The sequence below is a fragment of the Panthera tigris genome, chromosome F2, assembly GCF_018350195.1.
Source record: "Panthera tigris isolate Pti1 chromosome F2, P.tigris_Pti1_mat1.1, whole genome shotgun sequence".
In the NCBI taxonomy this organism is placed as follows: domain Eukaryota; kingdom Metazoa; phylum Chordata; class Mammalia; order Carnivora; family Felidae; genus Panthera; species Panthera tigris.
The window spans coordinates 58,692,467-58,700,176 of record NC_056676.1 but is presented as its reverse complement, the minus strand read 5'-3'; the positions used below and the strand labels follow the sequence as shown (position 1 = coordinate 58,700,176).

Below are 7,710 nucleotides of genomic sequence, written 5' to 3'. Positions count from 1 at the left end.
TTGGCAACCATTTTGGCAGGAGAATGGGGAAATTCATTTCTAGATCAGGGTTTCTCAACCTCAGCATTATTGCCTCTTTTTTTTAAATTCGGAATACCGCTTTGATGTGGGAGGTTATCCTGTGCAATGTGGCCTATTTAACAGCATTCTTGGCCTCCACTCGCTAGATGCAGGTAGCATCCTCCTAGTTGTAGTGATCAAAAGTATATCCAGACATTGTCACATGTCCTTGGAAAGGAATACTGCTCCTGGTCATGAATAACTGGTTGGGGCAAACTAGATATGCCAAAGAAGAAAGTTTGGGCAGAATCTGGAGTAAAGAAATTAGATCATTATCAAGATTAAAACTCAGAAGGTAAACATGCTGAAAACTGCTCATTGAAGGGAATCAGATCACATTTCAGAAAGCTTACCAAAATTCCAGGAGCAGAATTTATACTCATGGTTTATAATAGCAAGACTGGGTATCAGTGTTCTCAGTGACAACACCAGTATTTGCAATTCCAAGAGAAGACTCAATTGTCATGCAGTGGTCCTTTGACAAAAGAAAGACCCATAAACACACCATTATGAAAACTGATTGTATATATTTCTGACATTCAGCAATGCATACTCTTTTAGTCTCACCCAAAAGTAGTATTTGTTTTTCTGACTTCATCTGTGTTCGGTCAGTTTTAGCCTTCTTGGATATTGCGCCTCATATTTTGAGGAGCAAAATTTCATGCACAAAATAAAGTTATCTGTTACAATTAAGTTCTTAGGTGAACAGTTCTTGGTCAGGTGTACTAATATTTAATACCAGCTACTATGGTGAATGGAGTAACACTTAATTATTTCTTATTTCCCATAACATCTTTAATGGAACATGTCATCCATCAGCTACCATACAATGTTTCGATCTAAATGGTTAGGTTAACCAGGGTGACCCTGGAAAGTAAAGAAATAAATGCATCAGTGAGGGTGTAGCTACTGGCAATTTGTTAAGATTTTTATAGCTTGTATAGTTAAAATTCCCCATACTATTATGAACTGTGGTGCTTTAAGGAATTAAGTATTTTCATCAGAGACGGCTCCTGTTGTGTGAAATGCCTTCAGGAGACAAACTATGCATAACGAAAAACCTTGTGAATGAGGTATTTACTATTACAGATGAGCCACAGGCTGCCTCTTAGATTTACAGAATCACTACAAAACAACACACCCACAGATGCAGACAGGATTAAATTTATTGTGCTCCTTCAGGGCTGAGAGACAGATTTGGAACATTTTATATGTAATATGGCTTGAATTAATATATGCTTTTAATTAGTCTAGCTTTCAGAAAACCTAAAAGGACATCAAATCCCCATTTGGGCACAAAGAATGTTTAGGCAAATGCACTGTCAAAGCAATACCACCATGATGCTTTTCCTAGATATTATTATGCTTTATCTCAATTAGAACTTGTATCTTATGGATGTTAAAAAGCTTGCAGAATTATTTTTCAGGCTGCACAAGGAATCATCGTATTGAAAACATGTTTTGGGAAAGCAAACGAGGCTGAGGCTAAGCATATGTTCTCCATTCTCTCTTTTTCTTTGCCTTTCCCACCATTATTAATTTTACACCTACATTGAAGATATTTTGCCCAGGTATTAATATTCCTGGGTTTTCTGTTTTGCTATAGAAAAGGTCGGGAAAAATGCATAGGAAAATCTCATTGACAAAACATTTCACTAAGCCCCATGTAGATTTACTAGTCTGCATTAAGGGACCTTGTCTTCAGACTCTCTGGATTTATCATGTATACACATACAGGGTTTTAGGCATTCCAGGGGTTTCTGAGAGATCTGGCTCTTTGTGTGATCGTATGATCATCCATGTGTGAAGTGTTGTACATGATCAGAGCTCAGGGAAAATATTTTAGAATCTCAGTCAGGTGCCAAGAGAAGTTCCAGGTCTTGAATAAATTTTCCTTGTGTAAACAGACTGTCCAAGGCAAATTCAATCCCATTTCTGTTTTGTGATCTCCATGGCTACATGTGGAGATAGGGGATTTTAGGGTTATATCTATTTGGTGGGGGGGGGGCAGTCTATTATTCTTTTAAATGATTTATAAGATTTACTGGTCTTTTGTGATCATACTTTGCTATGGTAATGAGAATAGCCTCTAGACCAAAGCTGGCCCTGAGGTCTTTAGATTCCTGAAACACTATACTAAACTGAATTTGTTTTATGAAAACTTACATGCAGCTGACTCTACTCCCAGCCTGGATCAAGAATGCTGTGATAATAGGAAGGCTGGCTGGGATTTGGAGTTAGTGTGGTTTTAGGCTAGGAGCCCTGATAAGGAGTAAGATTGATTTAGAGAGGAATGGAGGAAAGATACTAACAGAAGTTTTTGTAACATGTATCCTTGTATGAAGGTAACTGAATTTGTTGACAATCGATAATCCATAGATTATGGAATCATAAGACCTGTTTTCTAATCCTGGATATTTCCTTACTGGCATTTTCCCCCTTGGTAGTTTCCTTAATCTCTCCAATGTTATCTTTTCTTATTTACAGTGGGAAGTCATAACACTTGACATAATTATTTTAATGAGCATTAAGCACCATGAAGATGACTCAGGAATTCCAGTTGATCATTGAGGCCACTCTCTATGTGTGATACAGAGGACAATGGACCCCCAGAAATACTTTTACTATATTAGGCTGTGAAATTTGGAGGACAAGAACTATGTCTAATTTCACTCTGAGTAATATTCAACACAGTGTGTAGTATATAGTGAATGCCATGCGTGTTGCATTAATTGAATGATGATACATATAGATCCATTTCCAAGAAGAAAGGAAACCCTCACAAAGTACTGATATACCCAGTTGTGTGCTATAGAAAGGGGTATATGAAACTGGAGTCACTGGTTCCAAAATCTTCTCAACATCATACACAGGTGCAAATTCTTAGTTCACTGACCACAGTCTTGATTTTATGTATAGGACTTCTTTTCTTGCCATTCTTTTAGACACAAAATATATCAGTTTCCCATTTAGATAATTTGAGGAATGAAAAAATTTACTATAAGTAGGTAGTGGAGAGTATATTACCATGATATTATGTTAATATTAAGAAATCCCTGCCTGGGGATGAAGAAAGGCTCAGTTGGTTAACCATCCGATTCTTGATTTTGACTCAGGTCATGATCCCACGGTCATGGGAGGAAGCCCTGCTTGGGCTCCATGCTCAACGTGGATCCTGCTTAAGATTCTCTTTCTCTCTCTCTGCCCCTCTCCTCTGCTCTCTAAATAAACAAATAAATAAATAAGAAAAAGGAAATCCCTGTCACAGAGATAGTTCGGTACTTATGAAAACACATCTTAAACACTAAACAATTTTCTAAATTGTTCCTGATAATGTTTTATATACTTATAGAATAAATTTCTCTATTTTCCCTCCAAATAAGATTATTATGTTGAACTTTGAGTTACAACATGAAAAACCTATTTATAAAAGGTGACAGTATAATAGGTAACTCATGAAATTTGTTTCCGTTTATTTGGATGATATTTTCATGTGCACATATCTTTTTTAAATTTGAGCTTCATTGTAGTTTTTATTTTATTGGCTTCAAAACTCTTTTCTCTGTTAGCAAAGCATTACTGTAATATTGGCATATAATTAATAAAGGAATTTTGTTTCTAAGAGATGAGTAGCCATTTTAGCTACATATTTTTGCTACATAATGAGAACTGAATATGATTTTCTCCATTTCCATTTCTTAGGTCCTCTAAAAAATTTAAAAAAATTGCTCCCACTTAGACTTCAAGAATAACATAGTATAAATTTAATACTAGTTTATTTCTAAAGAAAGAAGATGTTTAGCTTTATAATTAATCAGCCAAAAATTCAGATTATTTATTTGAAACTTCTAGGCCAATATTATATAAATATAAATATATTTATATAAATACATATGAATATATATATTTGAAAACTGGCTAAATATTTGGGGGCCAGTTATTCTAGATATTACATCAACTCTTTACTTGGAATCTTTTAAAGCTTGGAAGGGTGTATGTGGACTTCTGACACTAAACAGAGTAACAAAAAGGAATACAAAATGTATCATGGAGAATATTATTGGTCACTTATGAAGCATATGAAGTAGACAAGGAAAATATCTCCTTTTTCTTAAAAGTAGATTCCTAAAGATTGAGATGGTAGAGTCTTTCCAGAAATGGCCAGACAGAGGCAAAGACCTGGGAGAACACGCTCCCAACAGAACACGACAAGGAAGGATGTTCAAGGTAAAGCTCTTTCTTTCTTTCTTTCTTTCTTTCTTTCTTTCTTTCTTTCTTTCTTTTTCTCTTTCTTTTTCTTTCTTTCTTTCTTTCTTTCTTTCCCTTTCCTTTTCTTTCTTTCTTTCTTTCTTTCTTTCTTTCTTTCTTTCTTTCTTTCTTTCTTTCTAGAAATTCATCATTTTTAGATTCAAGGAGTGTGGGTGTGGACTACACCAGGCCCAGGGTTTTGTGTCTCTTGAGGATAGACCCAGTTACAGCAAATACACAGAGAAATGGTGGAGGGAAGGGGACAGTTAGTAGATGTGGTCTTGAACTTGGCTGGAAAAGTGATCATTCTCTGGGGCCAGAAATGAGGACCACTAGGAATAAAGCTGTGTTGGGGGGCCTGGGCGGGCCCAGAGGGGCAGCCCCTTCCCCTCGGTGCTCCTAATTGAGAGACTGAGGCCCCTCTTCTCAGTACTGAGAATAGGCACTTGGCTCCATCATCTCCTGCCGCACCCTCACCCTCAGAAGAGATGCGGTCCTTGCACCTTGGCTCCTTTTAAGAACCTACAGGCTGTTTTCCATTGAGCCCCTGGAAGAAGCTTTTGCCAAACTGAACTCGAAAGAGCTGATCATGATGGCACATGAAGGAGGGGGTGGCCCTGAAGATCCTCATCCTCCGGAGGAAGCTGTTAGAGCCCCCCAGTGCCTGACTTAGCTGGGTCCTCTGCAGCGGCAGCAGTCAGGGGGAGTGGGCCTGCCCGGTGTCACTTTCACGGCCTCCAGCGCTCCCGCTGCGACCTGGCCTTGAGTCTCCACCCCGTGGAAAAGAGTAGAGTGGGCACTGCTGCCGCCATCCCTGAGACGTCACCAGCCACACAGTGGGCGCCCACGGGTGCCTGGTCCTTTGGCCTGAGCCCACCCAGTCATCGTCGCACCAGTGCAGAGCAGAAAAGGCCAAGGCCACATCCCGAAGGGCAGGGGGGCCCCAGCCCATCCACACTGAGCGCCAGCCTCCCTGAGCCACAGCGGCCCTAACACAGGCACCAGCCATGCTGTGACACGCGCTGAGCCTGAAGCTTTGTCCTCACCGGCTCCAGGGAGCTGATCACAGTCAGGGTACCCACGCAGCCTAGTGCCCCCGCCACCAAGGGTGCGGGGAGGTCAGAAGTCTGGGCCGGACCGCAAGGAAAGGTCTTTGATGGGGAAGCTACACAGCAGTGGCCGGCACAGTCACCACCGGGGGGCTGGGAGGCCACTCCACAGGGTACTGGTGACCTCGTGTCTCACAATCTTCATGAAGGTATCCGTGGTGCCAGTGAAGGGAGTGGGTCCTGAAACCGGCGGCACAGCAGGCACCGCGTGGGCACCGGGGCAGGGGCTCCAAGACACCACCGCAGTACAGGAGGTACTTTGGCCCAGGAGAGGCTCCAGAGTCGGCAAGGGGGGCATCGGCTTGCTGGCCACCCAGGGCCGCAGAGACGCAAGGGTCCCTTCACTACATCCGCGGGTGTCCTGAAGCGAGAGGTGACCACAACCCCCGTGCCTGAGGCCACCGTTCGTTGGAGGGGCTACCTCCCCTCGGGTCCTGGTCAGCCATCTTGTAGCTTCAATGCTGGCTCTAGGCGGGTGCTCACGCAGCGAGGTGCGCAAGGCAGCCCCTTGGCCGGTGCAGGGTCCACATGCCCTTTAATCTTGTTTAATACTCTCCGTATCTGAGATGCTTGTTGTCCGTGAAAATGAGAATTTATCTGGGACTTGCAACCGTCAGAAAAAATCGCGGCAAATGGAGAGCTCTAACTTAACAAATTGACTGGTATTAATTACATGACATTTAGGAAAGCAGTGTTCAAATGGGAAAATTCCACGCCAGTGTGATTCTATTGAACCAGATTACAGCGACCAGCTTGCCTCGCCTACTTGCAAAGATTTCCTAGAGATTGAGACACACCTGGGGATCTCTCCTTCTTTGCAAATCTTTACCTTTCGCAGCACCTTTCAAATGGTCTTTCATTACACTTTCCAGAAAAAAAAAATGAAGCTATCATTTGCTGCTTACCACTACAAAACTACTAAAATCTTACCGTCATAGCATGTTTTACTTTTATGCATGCGTTACTTTCTTCTCCTATAGAAGGATAATCTCTCTAGTGTGCATTAGACATGTCTCCTCCAAATATCAATGCCCTCTCAATTGAATCCTTTCCACCAATAGGTCCTTAACTTGCTAAAACATTGAATCGCCATTTCCCCTTCACAGCCATACTTTAAAAACAAAACAAAACAAAACAAAAAAACTCTTCTCATGTTTTTTCTTACTTCACTCACTTCTTAATCTACTACTCCTGAAGTAGTTCTCCCTAAAGTTAACAACCCTCTCTATGTTGCTAAATCCAAAGGACTGATTTCAAAATTGGTCTATTTTCTTCCCATAAGCTTTCATTATGCTGTGCTTTTCTGGTAGGTTTAGTCCTAATCATCTGGGAATTCTGTGTCAACCTCTAGTTGGTAGTTCATTTTCCTCTAACTGGTAACTAAATATTAAAAGCAAAAGCTTGTTGCACCCAAACCCATAAGATACCTAGGAATAAACCTAAATACAGAGGTAAAAGATCTATACTCTGAAAACCGTGGAACACTTATGAAAAGAAATTGAAGATGACAGAAGGAAATATAAAAACAAAAATTGGTTTAAGGCTCTCCTTAGTCCATGTTCTCTCCATAGTTAAACTTAGTCAAACCTTTGATTTCAGTCATCTTCTGTATTTTAAAAACTTCCAACTTTTTATATGCCTTTCTTCTGAACTGTAATAGATTTAATGCGGCATCTTTACTTGGATGTTTCCCTTATTTTCCCTTCAGCCCCTATTTACAAGTAATCACCAAATAGTGCATATTTTGTTTTCCCACATCACTGCTGTGATGGTACAAGTACAGACAGGCACAATTCATAATTTGTCATATAATAAATTTCTAACGAATTTCACTGCATCCATGTTCATCTACTTATATTCTGTCTTACAGGTTATCACCAGAATAATCTCTAAAAATCTCAAAGTTGGTTTTACTCTCTGTTCCACACTTAATACCTTTCAGAAACTGTCATCGTTCATTGGATAAAAAGTAAATATCTCAAATGAAGCTGTGTCTCAAGCATATTCTCCATGATATGCCTGGACTCTGCATATCCATCCACATCTCATACCAACCCCAATTTTTTCTCTGAACTTGAGATGTACTGGCCTCCTTTTACTTCCTCAGATCCTTGCACAGGGCTTTTACACGGGTTGGAGACCCTGCTCAGAAAATTCTTCTTTCAACCTCCTCACTTCACTTATTTTTTAGTTCAAGCCTACTTCCTTATATAATTTTTTTTCCTGACCCCTGAATTTAGTCGGATTCACTTTTAATATTTTTTAATTAATCAAGGCATTTATTTATTTTTCC

General features: G+C 40.4%; 1 pseudogene; it reads right to left on the bottom strand.

Moving 5' to 3' along the window:
- Nucleotides 1-4,405: 4,405 nt before the first annotated feature.
- On the bottom strand, nucleotides 4,406-5,863 carry LOC102972329 (annotated as a pseudogene).
- Between the last annotated feature and the right edge of the window lie 1,847 nt (nucleotides 5,864-7,710).